Raw genomic sequence first — 20806 nt, 5'->3', positions numbered from 1 at the left:
TGCATAATGCAGTTGGCTTGTCTTGGCAGCCAACTGACAAGGTATATATGTACATACTGACCAAAATGAATGCAGTTGCTGAACTAGGTGTCAGAGTGAGACCCCTTAAAATGATGAAATACGCTTACTGTAGAGCAGAATCCAAGTCTACACAAGCCCAGCCAGAACTTCCACAGTGTAGCTCTTTTCTTCTTAACATTTTTGCTGTGGAACCATCCCCCGTGTTCAGAGTCGATTCCTTCTGGGGAAAAGACACTGCTGCCTTGAATTCAGGAGATCTCATACAACTCTCCCACTGCCTTGAATTTCATCTGCTCTTGCGAGTTTTCCACTATGTTTGGCCACAACTGTTCTGGATCCTTCCCAATTCTGGATTCAGCCTGGATGCAGAAGTGTAGCAGAAGGTTCTGGTCGAGGGGCTAAAATATCACATACACACACATACACACACAAATTTGGGGTTGGCTCATAGCTGAAGTAGCACTTCAGGCCCCTCACTCTCCATTCACCCCAAGCTGAATGGATGAAGTAGAATCGTACAGCGGCAGGTCATCATGAGACCACTTCTATTTGCTGTTCTTTCTCAAAGGTTTCTAATCGCTCCGAATCAACAGGGCATAATGCACCGAGCACCAGTACTGGGCGCAAGTATCTGCAATCATTTCCAAATACAAAACACTGCATTGTGGAATGGAGCTCAGATTCCCAGGTGAGTTGGTACATCTGCAATGCATGCAGCTTCTTCTCTATGCTGGGGCAACTGCATTGGTTTCAGTTGGATCAGAATTAGAGATCTCTTCCTATGAATTGCAACCATCCAGCAGAATCAGTGCTTGGAAAATGCCTGGGGCAGATGTCATGCTTCGGCACACAGAGGTCCTGATTCTCCTCACATCTATGTTGATTTTATACAAGTATCACTAGATTGACTTCAGTGGAGTTGCTTGTGATGCACAACCAGGAAATCAAGGCCATAGTTTCATGTATGCACCGAAAGTTTCAGTCACTCCAAGCAAAGATGTTTGTGACTTCTTTTGCTTAGTGTAGCTTAATGAATGAAAGCGGCTTAATTCTCTGGCACTATGCTGGGACTGGGAGTGAAAAAAACTCCTTTTGAGTAATAGATGGAGTGGATTTGATACAGAAGGTCATTGACAGAGTAAATACAAAACACGAGGATATAATAGTCTCTCTCCTGACCACAACCACACCCTAAACATTAGTTGATGATGCATATAGCCAGCTATCTCCTGCTGAAGCCGGAGAAGCAGACCAGGTGAGATATGGGCAAGCCAGCAAGTTTGGAGACAAGAAGACTCGCTTGGCTTTGGGAATCAAACCACAAGCGGAGCCATTGACGCTGGCCCTCCACATATGAAAAAGGAAACATATAAATAAAGATTCCTGTGGATGGCAGAAAACGATGTGAAGGGATCCCATTGGCTTGGTTTTCCTTTGGCTTGCCCTCAGTCCTGGAAGCAGAACTAAGCTGAAGTCCGGTTCTCAGATGGAGCCAGCCTTCCGTCGCCTTGGCTTTGCCCACCTCTAGAATGCAGGCCCCCCACACACTGGAATAAGGCAGAGCCAGCACATGTGTAGCCTAAAAAAACAATTGTAACAAAAGTGATGATGGTTTTTTAAAAAAGAGATGAACCCACCTCTGTTTCAAAGGCTTGCGTTGTTTAGGTCAGTCTGACAAACTGTGAGTCTAGCCTTCTGTGGCAGAATCTTGTAGAGAGCCCCCTGGGTCAGTCGGCAGGGCACTGAATCGGAGATACAGGCTCTATTCCCAGCTCTGTCACTGACTTGCTCTGCCACCATGGGCAAGTCACTTAGCCTCTCTCTGCCTCTGTTTCGCCTCCCACCTCTTAGAGGGCATCTACATTTGAGCTGGGAGGTGTAACTCCCAGCTCGCGGAGACATACCCCCGCTAGCTCTGCTCAACCTAGCGCCTAAAAATAGCATTGCATCCACAGCAGCATGGCCGGCCACTTGGGCTAGCTGCCCCGTGTACAGCCCGCCTGAGCCCCGGCTTACATACCAGAGCTGGGCTCCATGCAGCCATGCGCAACCTGCTATTTTCAGACACTAACTCAAGCAGAGCTAGCACAGGTACATCTATAGGAGCTGGGAATCCCACTGTCCAGCTCAAACGTGGACACAGCCTTAGTCTGTCTTCTTCATTTGGACGCTGAGCTCTTCAGTGCAGAGACTATATATCTGTACCACACCCACAGCAATGAGTCTCTTACCTCAGAGGAGGCCTCGAGGTGTTGTTATAGTATAAACAACAACTTTGAGGAGAAGCAAACAGGTCAAGAAGAGAAGAGGACTTTCCAGTTTAAGAACCCAGCAAATAGCCCAGTAAATCTACTGAATTTCTAACGTTCCTCTTGCATTTGCTGAGTCCTAAGTGGCAATGAGAGAAGTTAACAAGTTGTGCTACTAAAGATCTAAAGATCTTTACTAAAGATGCTACTAAAATGCACCGTGATTCTTTCATTTCTATTCATGGAGGAAACAGGGCCCTCAGACGCAGCTTCTTTTAAAGAAACTATTACATTCGCGAAGGCCTCAATTTTTTTATTTTGTGCCACTGAGATTTTGAAATATTCTTTCAGACAAACCAAGATTCTCTGGAAATTCCTGTGCCAATGGGCCAGAACTTCAAGTGCCCAGCACTCCCAACTGGGGACAGAGTTTCAAAAAAACATAGCATCCAAAATCTCTCCAACATACTGAGCTCATTTGAAAACCTGGCCTGGATTGTGGGTAATGAGCCCTTGTAAATATTCTGTCCATAAATCTCTTCCCTTTTATTTTTTGTAATTGTTAATTATCACATTTCTTCAGCCTGAGGCAAAGTCTGTACTGGCGCCATTGATAGCAGCCAAAGGGCATGGGACTTGCCTTCTGAAAATGTTCTCTGTATGGTACACAAATATTTATAGAAGCCTGACAAGGTCCCATTAGGCCATTCAAATTAAACAATGGTCTTTAAGAGGAGTGAAGCTGACCCCCAAACAAAACCTGAACTTCTGTGGCTTCTTCTACCTGTACCACACACTTTCCATGGTGATTAATTCCTAACAATAACCTACCGGCAAAAGTAACTCCCATACTCCAGAACCTAGCAAAAACAGGACAGACTCCTTAAAGCAAAGGAGTTTTCTTAATGATTTTTTCTTAGAGTTTTTCTTAATGATTAGAGATTGGTCTAAAGACAGTCCCCAGTTCTGAACGCTCTGGAGGGTGGGATTTGGGATCCAAACCCAGATCCAAATTTCATGACTGATCCTACGTGCTACAAATATGGGCAAAACCAAACCCCACAGATCCTGAAGTTGAGCTCTAGATCCGGATCTAAACCTGGTGGCTTGGGCCTGTCTCAGGTATAATTAATTAGTATTGATTTTATTATTATTATTATGAGAGCGTTATTTTAGATAACACCACTGAGGTTCGTGGGGATGTACAGACAAGTAGCAAAACCAGGCATTAAATTCACTGCTGGCATAGGCAGTTGTGACTCCATTGTCTTCAATAGATGGACTCAAATGACACTGATGAACGTGCTCAAGAGTTCCATGTACTCTAAGCAGGTGAAATTTACCCCTAGGCAGAGGGGGCAGTGCAGCGTCTATTACACTAATTAAGCCTGTTGTTTGTCTCCTCAGAACGTCAGGAGACATAAGTAGTACATAGGCCTTCTGCTAGGGGATGAATTTCACCCAGTAACAGCAGGCAAGGGTGAAACACCAAATTCATTTGGTACAATAAGAGTCAGCCCAAACTCTCATCAAGAACCTTTGTTAGGGTTGGAATAAAATAACTGGCTAATTTTTTATCATCATGCTTATTCTCTTTCTTGGGCCCTTCCATTTCCCAGCCTTGCCCAAAGGGAGAAGCATTGACATATCATAAGAGCAGCTATTTCCACCAACAACAGAGGAAGCAACGACTGGAAATCCCACAAGAGCCTATTCAGGTGATGCTTCCAGCCTGATTTCTAACTGAAGTCTGGCTGATCTTCCAAACTTTTAGATGTTTATCCAAACTAAGCCGACAAACCTTTGAGGATCACCATCACTACACAGAGAGGCAGATCCTCAGTTGATGCAAGACTTCAATGGCGTTGCACCAATTTACCGCAACGATGGATCTGCCCCAGATGTTTTAGTGAACTATTTTCCTTTTTCACACACAACTTTCCTTTCATTGGAGAAAAAAAAAACCACCTCACTGTCTCGTACCTCCTAGTATTCCTTAAATACAGATCCGACTTTTCGGATTGGTCACCCGCAGGCTAAACCTACTGAAAGAGCCGATCGGGTTCCTCAATCATATTTGCAAATGCGCTCTCATTTCCTGCTTGCCAGGCTACCGCAAGCATATTTTGTCCCTTTAAATCATTGTCTTCGGCTGGTGATGCGAAACACTGAGCAGCCCTTGCTGCGGATGCTCAATGTCATCAAATTCAAGGAGTGGATAATTAATATTGAAAGGTGTGATTGCAGCTAAGCAGGTCAGCTAATCAACTACTGATTTCTCTATAATGTCCTAGATCGTTTGGAAATCTAATCTGGAGGGGAGGGGGAAGGGGGGACTGCTGGGAATTAGAGTGGAAATGCAGTATCCCTTTTCAAAGATAAACACTGCACAATTATGCCAGCAAGTTGGTCCCTCCTCATTCATTGGGCTATTCTCAAGCTATGGAAGTTGGACAGGCATTTCCTCCAGAGCGGCCTTCTAGTGAGTCAAATAAGAGGTCTACTTTAGCCATTGGATCTGAAGAAGTCTTATGTCATATTCATATCTGCTTTGACAACACTGTGACTGCCTGGACATTCGTTATAAGAAATAAACAGCGGGCACTTATGCCTCCGACACCTTAAAAAATGGGACCATGTAAAAGTACGTCTATGTAGCCACCATGCAGCTATCCAATGCCTGTAACTTTAAGTATAGACTACACCAAATTAAGGGACTCTATTGATTTACAGTGCTTGGGGAGTCCTCTACATATTTGGGGTCGGGAAGGAATTTTCCTCCAGGGCAGATTGGAAGAGGCCCTGGAGGTTTTTCACCTTCCTCTGTAGCATGGGGCATGGGTCACTTGCTGGAGGATTCTCTGCGCCTTGAAGTCTTTAAACCATGATTTGAGGACTTCAATAGCTCATACATAGGTGAGAGATTTATCGCAGGAGTGGGTGAGTGAGATTTTGTGGCCTGCATTGTGCAGGAGGTCAGACTAGATGATCATACGGTCCCTTCTGACCTTAATATCTATGAATCCATGAATCTATGAATGGAATATATTTTCTGATATGTGAACATTGCAAAAACATTATAGTAATTTACTTGGGTGATTACCTTATGTTCATGGTTCCCACAGTAAAACTGACACTTTAAAACTCTAAATACATTCCAGCCTATTTGCCCTTGTGACACGAAGATATTCCCCACTTCAGCTGTAGGACAATTCCCAACAAAGTTATAAAAGGACTAGAATGATGCAGCTGTACTGGTGCTTTTCTGGTTTCCTGTTAATCCTTTCATTACCTCTAAGAACGTGCATATTTCCTAGCTTTAGTTTTCTACTGTGGCTAACTATAGAACTTCATAGGGATGAAATCAACAGAAATGTAGTAGGATTCTGTAGAAATTGCTCTACAGAAGCAATTGATTTAAATTGAAGTGAAGGGCATAGACCTTTTTGAAGATACGAGTAGGCACTCCTATCTACATCTTTTGGCACCTAAATTCTTTTAAAGATTTGTCCCTAAGAGCCTAGGCACAATCACATGAGAGTTGAGAGCAGAGCTGGGAACTGAACCCAGGGCTTTAGTAGCCCAGGTCAATGTCTTACCCACAAGTCCATGCAGTTGTCTAGATGAATAGTCAGTGCACGGCAAGCTGGGCCTGCACCTAGCGTTGCCAATCCTCCAGGATTGGCCTGGAATCTCCAGCAACTAAAGATTAATCTTTAATTAAATATTATGTCATGTGATGAAATCTCCAGGAATACCTCCAACCAAAACTGGCAACCCTACCTGCACCACCTGTCCATGCGGACCCTGTTATCGTGCACTGAAAGTTCCCTAATGTATATTGATTTACTCTTGTTTCAAAGCAGAGTAAATCTAAGCACATTAGGAACTGGAGTATTGTGTCCAGTCCTGGGCACTGTATTTCAGGAAAGATATGGACAAACAAGAGAAAGTCCAGAGAAGAGCAACAAAAATGATTAAAGGTCTAGAAAACATGAGAGAAGATTGAAAAAGTTGGGTTTGTTTAGTCTGAAGAAAAGGACATAACAGCTTTCAAGTACATAAGAGGTTGTTACAAGGAGGAGAGAGGTAAATTGTTCTCGTTAACCTCTGAGGATAGGACAAGAAGCAATGGGCTTAAATTGCTGCAAGGGCGATTTAGGTTGGACATTAGGAAAAACTTCCTAACTGTCAGGGTAGTAAAGCACAGGAATAAATTGACTAGGGAGATTGTGGAATCTCTGTCATTGGAGATTCTTAAGAGCAGGTTCAACAAACACCTTTAAGGGATGGTCTAGATAATACTTAGTCCTGCCATGAGTGCAGGGGATTCAACTAGGTGACCTCTCGAAAGCCCTTCCCGTCCTACAATTCTATGAACTTTTTGGGCCAGTTTGCAGTGTCCACATGGACAGTTAGTGCGTGGCAAGCTAGCATACCACAGATTTACACACCAGCTTGCTGCACACTAACTTTTCATCTAGACAAGACCCACATTTCCACGCTAAACCAGTTCTTGACACAGACAGGTCATTTTCAGCTCAGCAAACACCTGCATTCCCTTTTGTCAATCTCTTTGTCCATATGCTGTCCAGAAAGCGTAGACGTGTTCAGCCTGTACATACTCTGGGAATCTCTCTCCTTTCTGTAGGCCTGTCTCCCTGCCTCTCACCTAGCCTTTGTTGGGACAGCCAACATTCCTCTAGTCCCACAGGAGCTGGGTGTTGTCCTACATTGCGCAAAGAAGGATTAAAAACTAGGATCTTATACCCAAAACAATGATGCTTTATTTGTCTTGGATCTCAGCAGGATTATTGCGTTTTCCTTTTAATTAAGGAAAACAATTCCTCTGCAATAGTATTTTGATTTTCCAGCCTGTGCCGTTCTCTCCTCCCCCACCCCATCTGCTTTCCTGAGACAGCGCTCAAGATAGATAACTTCATTTCTCCTTGGGACGCAAGTGCGCTTGAGAAATCACATCATATCCTCCTGCTCCTTCTTGCATGTGGGAATCATCTTCTGGGAGGTTGCATTGCTTGCAGTGTCTGTTTGTTTTGGACGCAAAGCCTGGTGCATTGGGTTAGATGTTAGTCAAACTGACCTTTCCTGTTTTCTGAGTCAATGATCTAAGATCACTAAGTCAAGCACAAGATGTTGAAAATTAATCAGCATGTGGGGTTGACAGTGAACTGTGTGGTTGGGGGACGAGAGGGGGACCAGACCGACCAGCTTTCTCAGTCAAAGCATGGTCCTGTGCTTTTAAAACCTGCTCTCAGGAATTCCACCAGAAAACCCACCTGATGTGGCCACCCTGAGGCAGTGTCAGAATCGATGAGCCGCTTCCACCCCCCACTGGAATCCAAGGGAATGGAAGGTGCTCCGCACAGTGAAAGAGCTGGCCCCAAACGCTGATCGCCTCACTCACAGGGATAACCCATTTGATTTAAAAGATTTGGCCCTAAATGGCAATGAATAGCTTATTCCCTGGAAAGAATCAAACTGAGGGTGAAGATCCCATGCATGAAGTTTGCACTGTATTTCAGACACCAATTTGGATGTCGCTTTAGCTCTCCGGAAATGTTTAAGGAGTTACACCAAGTTCTGATACATAATTTCAGGGTGTTTTCCAGTAGCAGAGGATCTTTTCTAGCACAAACCTGTATGTTTCATACACATCTAGCTATACACCCCAGCTTTAGCTCTTGCAGTGCCACAAAGCCAATGGTCTTTTCCTCTCCTGGTATACACCCCCCAATATCCACACTGCAAATAAGAACCTGGGTCTACATTTTCAAAAGTGACTGATGATTTTTGGATACTCAGATGGACTCATTTGAAAGGAGACTGGCTTTCAGAAAGCGCTGATCACCTGTCCGCTGGAAATGTGGGCTCTTTGGATCTGTCTCCACTGCATCTGGGAGCGAGTCTTTCCACCTCGTAGACAGACTCATGCTAGATCCACTCAAGCTACCATGGAGAACTAGCAGAGGGGACCCTGCAGCTCAAGAGACTGCTCGAGCTCCCAAGCCCTACCAGCTCCCTGAGTCTGAGCTTGGGTGATGAGGCAAAGTCCCCACCAGATCCACAACATCCACCCTGCTGGTTTTAGCCCAACAGCCTGGGTGAAGGTAGGCCGAGTCTGTCTATCCAGTCTGGGAGACACATTCCCAGCTGCAGTGGAGACATATCCTTTGTGGTGACTCAAGTCAGGCACCCAAAAAATGGAAATACCTCACTTCCTTTGTCTTTGAAAATCTAGGCCCAGCTGGACGAGTGGAATCCCAAGTCCTTCAGCCTGTTAAGGCTAAGTGCTAAGCTTGTGGAAGTGCCAATAAATAATAAATAAATAAATAAATATGAATAAATCACTATTTTATAAAGAGCACATGCTAGCCAACATCACTCATGTGATCCAAGCACCCTGCTATCAGTTTCAAGTTTAGCCAGATAAAATTTCTATATTACCAAGCAATTGTTAGCAGTAAAGGGATGAAATAATAAGTCATTCTTAAGTAATATCAGTGCATTACTGTCCTGGATAGAAAAGATCCAAATTCCTCCTTTGTTTCTAAACTCTGCTGTTTTATTAAAAAAAAAAAAAAAGAAACAATACCTCCTTTCAGGCACTGCCAAGCTCCAGCTCAAGCCCCTCAGATAAGAGCTGGCAGGAAAGGTGACTGCCATCAATATTTTGGTGAATGTAACTACAGCTGAGGATGGGCTGTGTGTGGGGATAATCGCAGACACTTTGGTGTACCGGGGCTATGTTTAAAAGACATTTCTTATTGGATCCCCCTGAATTCCTAGCAAGCTTCCTCTAACACCAGGGTTTGTAAAAGACAGAGTTTAGCAATAAGGAACTAAGTCGACTGTCCTCCATATGAAGGTACGTTTTCATCTCTTGATGCTTCTTATTGTCGATATTTCATTTACTCCATTCAAATATTATTCATCTGGAGTTTATTTTGGATGAGTGGGGAAAGTAGATTTTTTTTCTTCCTACATTGCAAGTTTCATATCTGCAATCTAGGGCAGCCTGGTTCCTTCAGCTCTGCAAGATAGCTACACAGTATCTGACATGCTCTGTGAAAGTTATAGTTTCTTATTATTGTTTGTATTAAAGTAGCATTTGTTTTCATCATTTTTCTACAAAGTCACTTGCATGTTACAAAGAGAGACCTGGGATTGATTGTTATGAAGGATGAGTGTAGGTTGAGAGTGAATGAAGATGTGAGCAAAAGTATATATACTGTTCCGAGACAGATTTACAATAGATTACTCCTTAAACCAGAAAATGCAATGGTATTCCTTGGGCATCCTGGCTTTTTTATATTACATATATTATTAATTAGTAGTTGTTGTTGTTATTAAATAATTGGGATGTGTTATTCTCAGAGTGATCTCTCCCCACTTATAAAGATGGTGAATTTTTTCAAAACTTCTATCAAAAATGTGGGACTTTTGCCAAGCTAAATGGTCAACACATGTTTAAAATCTATCAGGGAGAGAGAGAAAAGACCCTGAATGTTTTTGACCATATAAATTCTGTGCTGTATTATTGTATTAACTTTCATTTGATGTTTTTAATGTTATCCTTTTCTCTTTTAAATCCAGTGTAGTTATCTGTAATATAGCTGATTTAATATTTGGAAAATAAACATAGCAAATACAAAATAGATCCATAGAACAAATAATACGACCAGCAAGATTTCATTCTTTAATTGTTAAAATAGGAATTTATGTTATGGTTGCTATTGTATCAAATTGAGTAAGTGCAAGTTGCTTTGAACTGAAAGCCATTATATTTTTCAGGTGCAGGTTTTAGTTTCTATAGTCTTCTTTCCAAACCTTTTACACTCAGTTGATCAAGCAATTGACAAGCAGAAACACAGCATCCAGGAATGCAGATAAAGGGCTTAATCTGAAAGAAAGGATGATCTTGTGGTTAAGGCACCAGGCTGGGCCTCAGGAGACAGGAGTACTGTTCCTGGCTCTGCCACAGACTTTCCTGTGTGACCCTGGGAAAGTCACTTAATCGCTCTGAACTTCAGTTCCCCATCTATAGAGAAGGGATAATATTTCCTTTCACCCCTCTTCCTCTGTCTTGCCTGTTTAGATTGTAAACTCTGCAGGCTGGAGGGGTTCTTTGCTATATGTGTGCACAGTGCCTTGCACAATCAGGCTCCTGAAACGACCAGATGCTACCAAAATGCAAATACTAATCATGGTCTAAAGCCCACTGAAGTCAATAGATAGATGCAGTGGGGCTTGGATTAGGCCCAAAATGCTCTGAGAGAAAGAGATTTTCAAAGGCACTCAGGCCGCTTAAGGCATCTAACTCTCATTGAAAGTCAATGGGAGTCAGGTGCCCAAGTGCTTGATCATCAATGTGCTGCTCAAAAGAGTGCCAGTTAAACTTTTGCAAAGCGATCAGGCTGTCAGCCCCTGGGCCAGCAGTAAATGCTGCAGGAAACCCTATTGGTAGGCTGGGCAGAATTCAAAGTTTTTTTGTTTATAATTTTGACAGATAATATTAATGTTTATTTTTAAGCATTTTAACTGATTTACATTTTCACAATTGCATGAAATTATTGGGGGCCAGACAATAATTATTTAATGACAGTGGATGCTGAGATTTAAAAAATTAAAGCTTTATAACCATAAAACACAAACTGTCAACGTGACATGCCAAAATATACACAGTAAATATCCTTAAAGCAAACTCTAGTAAGTTCTCAAGCTCCATTTTTCTTACTTTGCCTGTCCATAAATTTCAAAGATCATCCATAGAAATATTTTTCATCAGTTCATGTGTGGACAGTGAAATCCAAACCTGAAGAAGAGCTCTGTGTAAGCTCGACAGCTTGTCTCTCTCAACAACAGAAATTGGTCCAATAAAAGATATTCTCCCCCGCACACACCCTCCGCCACCTTGTTTCTCTACAGTGAAATCGACGTTTACCGACATTTACCGATAACCATTTAAACCTTCCAACCCTACTTTTTGGGAAGTCCAGACAGCTCCATGAGCCCCAAGTACAGACAGCTTCCTTCCCATCCCCAAGTTTAAGATGGGTGAGGGGGCTAGTTAAAAATCCTCTTCCACTGGAAATGGGGAGAGAGACCAGTGTCTCATTAACCCCTGGCTTCAAATGACAAAGCAAGATGCCATTCACACCTTTTCTCCTCAACAAAGGTGAGAGCAGAGGACCAAAACTAGGGCCACAATTCAGCAAGGTACATAAACGCATTCCTAACTTCAAGCAGTTACCTGCTTTTACTGAATAGAGATGGGATTACTCAAATGCTTCAAGTTAGACAACTGCTTGTGTGTTTTGCTTACACGGGGTCTGGCTCAGCAAAGGCAGATGTGAGAGAGGAATCATTGATCAACATGTCAAGCTTTACCAGCAATGATATTTAAGGATCCACCATTTCTTTCATTAAAAAGAGAAATACAACTGAGAAAGGTTTCAGAGTAACAGCCGCGCTAGTCTGTATTCACAAAAAGAAAAGGAGGACTTGTGGCACCTTAGAGACTAACCAATTTATTTGAGCATGAGCTTTCGTGAGCTACAGCTCACTTCATCGGATGCAGAGAAAACAGGTTCGTTCTGCATATGCTGATCCTTCTGCAAAAGCTTCATTAGGTTCTTTTAAGTAATATAGTGCCAGCTGAATAGGAAACATCTTATCTGCCTCCTAATAATGTCTTATCAAACTTATGTGAATATATATGCATAATGCACACATACACATATATACATTCAGAGACAGAGAGAGAGAGACACACACACACAGCTATATACACACAAATGTACCACACACATACATATATAGGCTTGGCAGAATTCCATTTTTATTTTTTATAATTTCAGTGGATGATATTGACATTTATTTTTATCAATTTAAATTTTTACAGTTGCAAAAAATTATGTTTTAAGCTTTTTTCAGTTTTCATTGATCTAAATGTTCACAGTGGTTGACTGTCAGTCAATCATCATTTAATGACAAATGTTGAGAAGCAAAAAGTTCAAGCTTTATAATGGTTAAAACACACACAAATTGTCAACATCACTTGCCAAAATATGCAAAGTAAATACCCTTAAACCAAACGCTAATAACTGCTCGGGTAGCATCTTTCTTATTTTGCCTAGCTGTAAATTTTAAGTGTAATTGATGGAAATATTTATAATCAGCTTGTGTGTACAGTGAAATCGACATTTATCAATAAAAACCGAATCCTTCCAAGCCTATATATACACACACACACATTATATGCCCCCATAAATACACACCCACCCACATATATGAATCCCTGTTTATTATGCAGTAGAGAAAATTGAAGTTTTTAAATAAATAATTCCAATGTAAATAAACTTCACACCCTGAGCAAACAAAAACGGATCCCATAGCAGATTTCTCTATTTTTCAAATAAATCATAGTTCCAAATGAACATGGGCCTGGCAGTTAGAATTTCCAAATGATTCAGTATTGGGGAAGGGGGGTGGGGGGCAAAGGGGCTGGAAAAAACCCAAACAAACAATTTTACAAGTTCCAGAAGTGAAATCCCTCCCCCCCCCTTTTTTTTTTTTAATTTGAAGAACTGGGAGGGGTGGCGGCTGCGTTCTTTGGCCCATAGAAAATCAGTGACCTGAGGACATCTGCAAGCTATTAGGACACAGACTTCAGGTAGCTCCCAGAAACACATGCTGTCCACATTACACCCTCCAAGTATATTTCCACAACTTTAGCTCTCCAAATAAATAGTCGAGCTCTCCCTGCATTAGGAAGGAGCTGCACAAACAGGTAGAGAGAATGGTAGTTTTATTCCCCCTTCCAATTCTCATGAATTTCTTGTAAGCCATTGCTGGACTGTGTAATATGAACTATTCCTTGGAAAATATAATAGGGCTAGTTTTAAATTACCCCCATGCATTTATCTGTAGGTGACTATGAAATATCAGGTCCAATTTCCACAACATGTTAGCTTCAATACACATGTCATACCTGAATAGCCACTTGTAAGAATGTGTTGTGTCAGCTGAAGAGTTAAAAAAAGATATGAAGCTACCAGGGTTTACTATGTTGCTGATGGACTTTTTATTATTAGTATTTAAATAGAGTTTTCCACCTTTTGAAACAATCCTGTTTATTTTTAAGAGTTCATAATGATTTTTAAAGGAAGGCCTCAGCACCAGAGCATGTGTTTCTTTGCAAATATAGTGGGGCAACACAACCCACTGCAGTTTAAAACACTGCATCCTTCAGAATATATGCAGTTGTGATGGAGGTTGAAAGCCAATAAACGCATGATCTGAACTCAAAGCATTTGTTCAATTTGAATGTAAGATCTCTCGGTCAAATAGCAGATGAAGGGAAAATTGGGAAGGTGTTTTTTATGGTCATTTTCTTGCTGTATAGGGCTGATTTTAAGAAAAAAAAAAAATACTGGTTGTTCAACAAACATCTATTCCTTCTCCAGCCATCTCTGTGCTGTTATGAATTGGAAGACAGGCCTTTGGCCCCCATTAGCAGAGTTTGACCTTTTCCCTATGATTGGTTTAAAATAAAATTATTCAAAACAGATTGCGCATCTGATTCAGATCCCTATCCAGGCAACGTCCACTCCAAAGTGGGACTCGAAGTAAGATGAATTTGATTTAGAAAGGTAGCTCTTGGATACCTCTTCAGAGCCCACAGTTCTGTCCTAGCAGAAGGCAACATAAGGCTATTTTTAGCTTGGTTCTTTTGCCTGGTAGCATACTTGGATCACATCTCAAGACCTTCTTAGGAACAAAGTATCGATGTTCACATCAGGAGGCAAAAATTAGGCTATGTGACCAGACCACCAAATATAAGATGCACCCTAACGTCTTTGCAAGTATCTTGCAAAATATTCCACTTCCACTAGCCTGGGAAAAATTCTGTACTATTGCAAGGGTATTCCCCTTCACTTTCAACTGTCAGATACATCTCCTAGACCTACCAAGTTTGCAGAGCTTGAAGCCAATGTTATTTTTTAAAATAATAATCTTGAGAAGAGAACATTGGTAAATTACAAGTTTGTGTGCAGTGGTTTCAAAGTGTGGAGGAAACGGGAGAAAACAAAAAGTGTGTGTGTGTGTACACACGTACACCACTGAGCCTGCCCTGGAGCCACGAAGTGTTAAAAATCCTATAGAACTAGTCAGGTGCCCTCAGCTCAGAGATCTGGATTCAAACATGCAAAATAGAATCAACCAGTCTCTGGAGTTTCTGCTCTGCTATCACTCATAACCAATGGATGGGTTAAAACTCCCTATTTTTCCTTGTACTAATTCTTGGTCTCTACATATTTTGGGTGCTTCTAACATTATTTTTTACCCAATGATCAGGTGCAAAAGAGCTTTCATAATCAGAGACAACAACTGTACTTGCTGCTGTCTGGAAAATTCAAGTGCAATGTCTGATTCTACTTGCTGCAAAAACAGGATCTGGCCCACAGTGAATTCATACTCCTGGAATTATCTTTTTCAGGAGCAAATCTCAATTCTATTTAGAATGGTGCTATTTCATAAGCAAGGGTCAGCCCACAGTTATTCTGTAGACAAATAAAGAGGTATACCCAGTCTGATCTTGCCACTCAAAAGAAGCCAGCCCTTAAAAGTAGTTACAGTATTTTTATTGCAGCACTGTCCACTTTTGCTTTATACTTTCGTTATGGAACCTTTTCATTATATTCTACATGGCAAACATGAAGAGGTAGTCATTTTCAGGGATTAATTAAAACATTAAAACATCAATGTCCTTCAGGAAATCATACTGTAATCTGTAATCTCCCCTTCACTTTACAATCCAAAGAAAGAGAAAAATGCCACTGGTCCAGCATTCACTCCCATTGCTTTACATTTCATTAGTTCCAAAGCTTAAATCAATCTACATTTTGCCCAGCTCAGCAGCAGCATAGGGTTGTAAATTATTCTGACAAACTGGTGATTAGATATAGATAGATAGATTAGATAGATAGATAGACAGACAAAGAGCTTTGTTAATGAACAGTTAAGATTAATATAATAATTCAACACAAATACCAAAGAATTCTTAGTTCAGGCTGCAAAATAAGCCCTAATTCTGCCCCAAAGCCATCACCTAACAGCCACCATTCTCACTATTAAAACAGGACAGAAACCCACATTCCTCCTGACAAAGGCTAATCAGAAAGTGATCTAAGAAATTAGCAGGCATTTGCAAAATAAATAGCTACAGTACACAAGGAAACATCCCAGTGGTTACTGGATTCTGAGTAAGGCAGACTGCTAACCCGAACAGAGGAGTATGTGATGGGCCACTCCTACACAAGATAATTCCTGCAGCCTCCAACCACTTTCAGCCACAGTTTAAAGCACCCACTGTTCTCCTGGCATCTCTGTAAGTGCCAGAAGGGCCTTGGACAACTCTGGCGACCTGGCAACAGCTGTTTCTAATGTTAACCCTAACGTGCATCCACATGGGTTGCCTTTCACAGTGCATGTAAAATGTAATTCTCCCCTCTGTCATTCTCTAAGCTCAAGTGATATTTATTCTTTTGTGTCAATAAAAAATCGTGAACAATTATTTATTGTTTGTTAAGTGACAACAATGTGTTTGGAAAGGTATAAGGTCCCTGCCCCAGTGACCGGAGTACAAACAATCTGAATGAGATAAATTAGCTAAAATGCTAACATCTTGCACCAACAGATGAAAACATTCTGCACTGATCAAGGGTAACACTGACCTTCCAGATTTACATCTGTTCAGAGCATGTTTCCAGGCTCTCACTCCTTTTATTTTGTAAGTGGAAATAAAAATGTGTCACTGTTTTGACTTTGATGAAATTGTCTTAACGCACATGAACACAGACAGTGTGCTCTTATTTAAGAAATCATTCCATGGCTTATGAGTGGGCAAAATGATTACATAGTTTAAAAAATTCTTTACACCTCCAGATTTTCCAGTTGAAAGTTGCCTTCCAAATGGAGGAAGCACTGAGGAATCTAGGAAGTACAGACTTAGCTGGCATCTGCTTTTGTGCCATGGAATAGTCATGAAAAGTTTTGCATACAGCAAAATTCAGAGAGATTTTTGCACTAGCTTCCTGGTGTATATTTTTAAAGGGTTGCACTGTATCCCCGCTCCTCTCTACTTTGCCCCACCACACACACACACACACACACACACACTCACTCCAAATGGCTGAGCATATGCAGTGACAGAAAGGGCTTTCACTCTGCAGCACATCATTTGAAAAGGCGAACATTTCTCCCAGCAGAAATGCAGGGAGCCAGCATTTCCCTGGGTTTCCTGTCCTACCAAGGATGAACTTTTTGTTCCAATGAAGAGTCTGTTCTGACCCAGCAGAGAGGTCCCAGGGCTGTGTTGGTGACATCACAGCCGACAACTATGCAAATAAGTGGCTGTCAGCAATTTCAGCATGACAACTTCACAGGGAGTTGTGCGGGTGGTCAAAGAGTCTGGGGTAGAGGGGAGAGACACAGTGGACTTTAGAAATTACTGAACTTCATAAGGAAAACATGAAGGTGAATTTGCCATCCTCCCTTCTCCCTCTCCTCCTCCCCTCTCATTTCAGTATACTACAACTGACTTACATGTACATGCAGAAGCTGGCTCTCAGCAAACACATCTGATTCATGTCAATATGGCTATGGTACACATTTGCAGGGTTTGAGAGAAAAATATTTAATGTCTTGTGTGGATATTAGTCCCCTTACTATTAAACTGACCGTCTCTTTCCCTCTCTCCTAAATAGTTTAGAAAGAGGGTTTCCTGAAATAACGAAAGAAGCTGAATTAGCACAAGAGGGGAAAAAAATCAAATGAGGATTGTAATTCACATTCTTATTTGTCAAAAATCTTTCCTGAAGCCTGGGCTTGAATACTCCCTGTAAAATAAGATTAAATCGAAAACACACTATCCTGTTGTATAAAACATGACTTCAATAAAAAACATTCTACTCTTAAAAAGTGAATCTGATTGATCAGATTGTCCATATGTCTAACTATTCTGGAGAACAGGGCTTTTTTTAAAAAAAACTATGCAAACTATGACATGGGACATGCTATCTGCTTTACATTTTTCTTTTGTTTATTTTTCAAACTTGTTAAACCACTTTCTTTTGTTAAAATAGATTCTCTCGCCATGAAAAGGCAGAATATTTTCAACAAATGGTCTTTCAGGGTGAAAAATGTTCTATTACATTTTTCATTAAGTCAATTATCCTCCAAAATCATGGGATTTTTTTTTCTTTGCCAATCAATCAGCACTAACAGAAGGGAACAATCTGTTGTCACTTCCCCCCCTCCCCCACCCACACCCCCTTCTCCTCCAGGTACATTTGTTCAGACTTTTTGCTTTACCAGTTCCGCTGAGAGAAGAACAATGTATTGGCTGAGCTTTCTTTGATATTTCTAGACCAAATATTAAAGAATAGATGTGCTGTGCTAAATTTGTCTCCTGAAATAGCTAATCTGAGTCTTAAATTGGTAAGCCAATTTTTTTTCTAGAATTGTCCATCTAAATATTAAGAATAGATTAACTATGTTCATCCCAAATGTTGATGCAAATCTCAATATACCTTCCTACTTGGTCTCTGCTGTATATTTAGCCCAATCATATCTGTAACACTGGGAAATGTTTTTAAGTGTTGCAGTCAATCATAAAAAAAACAAATCATCTTCTCACCTCCCCTATGATTTCAGACAAAGGCTCTATAAATAAGGCATACACTTACCTTTCAGCTCACCCAAAGATAGCTGTTTGCCAGAGGTTTCCAAGCAAAAACTCCCAGAGAAAGATAGCAAATACAGAAAGGGTCTAACAGGGAGTTTTTCTTCAAATTGATTTCTTCAGAGCTCCTTCCCCCTGTGCCTTTTTTTTTTTTTTCACGCACAATTTCCAATTCCATTTCAAAAAATAATTGCACTTTTTTAAAAATGTCCCCTCGCCAATGTACGGTCACCCAGCAGGACAATGCTACCTAGAGGAATTGTTTAACCGAACAAAGGCTGTGAACTGAAGCAGTTTCCATAAAGCACTGAGGGGAAAACCCGACATCAGTGCTCGAATTGAATTCAGAATTAGGCACTGTATATTTTATAAGGAAAACTACAGCAAAAAAAGGTGCCCCCCTACTTTGGCCCTAGAGGTTTTGATCACTTAGTTTACAGGGAAGTGTGTGTGTGTGTGGGGGGGGAAATAGACCCTTAGGTTAAACTCGGAATCGCAGTCTTTAAAAAGCATCTGTTCAGAAATTCAGTTCTCAGCTTAGTCTTTTTATTTATTTATTTCCTTGGAAGTATCAGCACAACTTGTGTCTTATTCCCAACCGAGATAACCTTGTTATTATCTCGGACAATGCATTGGCTGTCTCGAAAGAGAAGCCTGCAATTAAAAACGTAGGTGCCGAACATTTCACTACAAAGCGAAGGGGGAATGTTTGGACTTTTTTTTTTTTTTTTTTTTTTTTTGAAGCGCGTCTCCACACACACGTTAAAAATCGCGGCCCTTTAGAAACAGATCAGTGGCTGCAATTTTTAACGTGTGTGTTGGGACGTGTTTGTTTATTTTTGCTGATCGAGTTTGGCCAATTTGGCGACTCTTTAAAAACCGTGCGTTGCGTCACCGACTGACGTTGCACAAGGACGGAGACAAGTCTTTGTGGGGACAGTGTCCCCCAGTCAGGCTGGAGAGCAATCTAAACCTTCCTAAGCGATGCAGCGGCTCTGCCCAGAAGATACTTCCAGCACGCAGCGAAATTGACATAGAAGTGCGTTGGGAAATCCAGACGGATTCGAGACTGCCTCGAAGTGAGACACTGCATCGTTCACTTATAAATATGAATTGAGAAAAAGTGTGTCGGGAACTGTATGGAGTGGCCAACATGCTGCATGCTTGGGTTACAGGGGTTTGGGTTTTTTTAATTCTTTAGTTATTTCTCATTTCACTCCTTAATTTCCCCACATGAACCTTAGAGAAATATTAAGAGCTCTTTGAGAGCAGCATCACAAGCAAATAAGGGATTGAGAACACTTGAGGGGGCAAGAGAAAATGCACCAGAATAACTGCCATTAGAATATGTAGATTTCCCCAAAAAGTTTTTAAAAAGCCCCCCCACACACACACACTTTATGCAGTATTTTATAACTATTTGGTATCTTGTCAGTTTCATTGACCACTGGCTGAAAACACTTTGATCAGTTTCTCCTCACGGTTTGCGAAATAAAGTTTGCTGTTGAATCTTGTCAAGGGGGAAATGCCTGGAGCTGATCAATCTGATTGTCAAAGACGAGTCCAGATTCAGCAAGAAACCTGTTCTAAAAAAGTCTCCTAAGAAAGCGAAAAGTTTGAGGTTAGTTTCTGGGCTTTTGGCGCCCCCTCTGGATAAAGAAAAGAATTACATTTTACCAGCAGAAAGGCGATTGTTGACAACTGTAAAAGTTCCAAAAAAGAAACGGGACTATGAAATGTGAGTATCAAACGCACAGAAAGCAAAGCAAACCCATGTAAGGGTGCCTGGCAGGGATCAGACAACATGACAACAATGAGGGTGCTTCTCCCATTTTAAACGATTTCTATCAACAGCTAAGTTTTATTTGCAATAGCTCTGGTACAGATCTGATGATCTGTGACTGAGAGATGATATAGGTATGTGTTTGATATGATTGTGCATCTACAAATGTTGAGGCATTAACGTGTTAATTATGAGAAGAAATAACCACATTGGTATGTTTAAAACTATTTTCTTCGCTATTTTTATTACACGGTAAACTTGTTTAATGATCACGAGCGGGTGTGCTGTGACAAGCTTAAAATCAGGAATAACAGTCTCAATTTTTTCCCTTCCTGTTTGTTTCAGAATTATACCAGCTTTGCAAAACAAATAGATCTTGGATGCCCTATACCAGTTATCGGCCCCTAAAGAACAGGAGATAAAGAGCAAACTGAAAATGAGTTAAACTTTTACTAGCAAGAACCTAAAAGATATTCAAAACATGTAATGAAAACGTAAACATTTACAGCAGGGAAAACAGTCTTTCTGCAAATATAGAGGCAAAGATTTGCATTCTATATCCTGCAAGTAAATCTACGGGAAGAGAGAATTTCTGGGTTTAAATGCTGGGGGAAATGCTATGTATTAGTAAATGTCATGTTTTATTACGTTATTTTGCAACTATTTTAGATATGGTCTTTGCATATTTTGAGACTGTTCTCGCTTAGCAGTTAACAGTTAGTTAGTTAGTTAATTAGTTAGTTAGCTAATTAACTTGAGCCTGTATATCGCTCATGTCTTCATAATTTCATCCTGAAAACAAATCTGTTGTAAAGAACTATCACTCTTTCTAGTACATCTTAACTTTACGAAGCTCAGAAATGCAAATATACCGTTTATATTGTAAGACTGGAGAAACTTCAGTGCCATCGGTTAGCTCTATAAATGCAAGTTACAGCGATGGACGAGAACGGTATATAAAGTTTATCCGTGTATCAAAATGCAGAA

The 20806-nt window shown here is 40.9% G+C and overlaps 1 long non-coding RNA gene across 3 annotated transcripts in view; it reads right to left on the bottom strand.

Annotated features, from left to right (window-relative positions):
- Positions 1 to 20806, bottom strand: part of LOC140898376 (uncharacterized) — a 113537-nt gene that overhangs the window by 76897 nt on the left and 15834 nt on the right. Inside the window, exon 1 of one of the 3 annotated variants that reach the window (XR_012154974.1) lies at positions 18041 to 18122. The exons of the other annotated variants lie outside the window; for them this stretch is intronic. This is a non-coding gene — a long non-coding RNA (uncharacterized LOC140898376). Of the gene's footprint in view, positions 1 to 18040; positions 18123 to 20806 lie in introns of those variants that run through there. 3 annotated transcript variants of the gene reach the window in all.

This window comes from Lepidochelys kempii, chromosome 14, assembly GCF_965140285.1.
Source record: "Lepidochelys kempii isolate rLepKem1 chromosome 14, rLepKem1.hap1, whole genome shotgun sequence".
NCBI classification, from domain to species: domain Eukaryota; kingdom Metazoa; phylum Chordata; order Testudines; family Cheloniidae; genus Lepidochelys; species Lepidochelys kempii.
The sequence above is the reverse complement of the archived record's forward strand: the minus strand, read 5'-3'. Positions and strand labels throughout refer to the sequence as shown.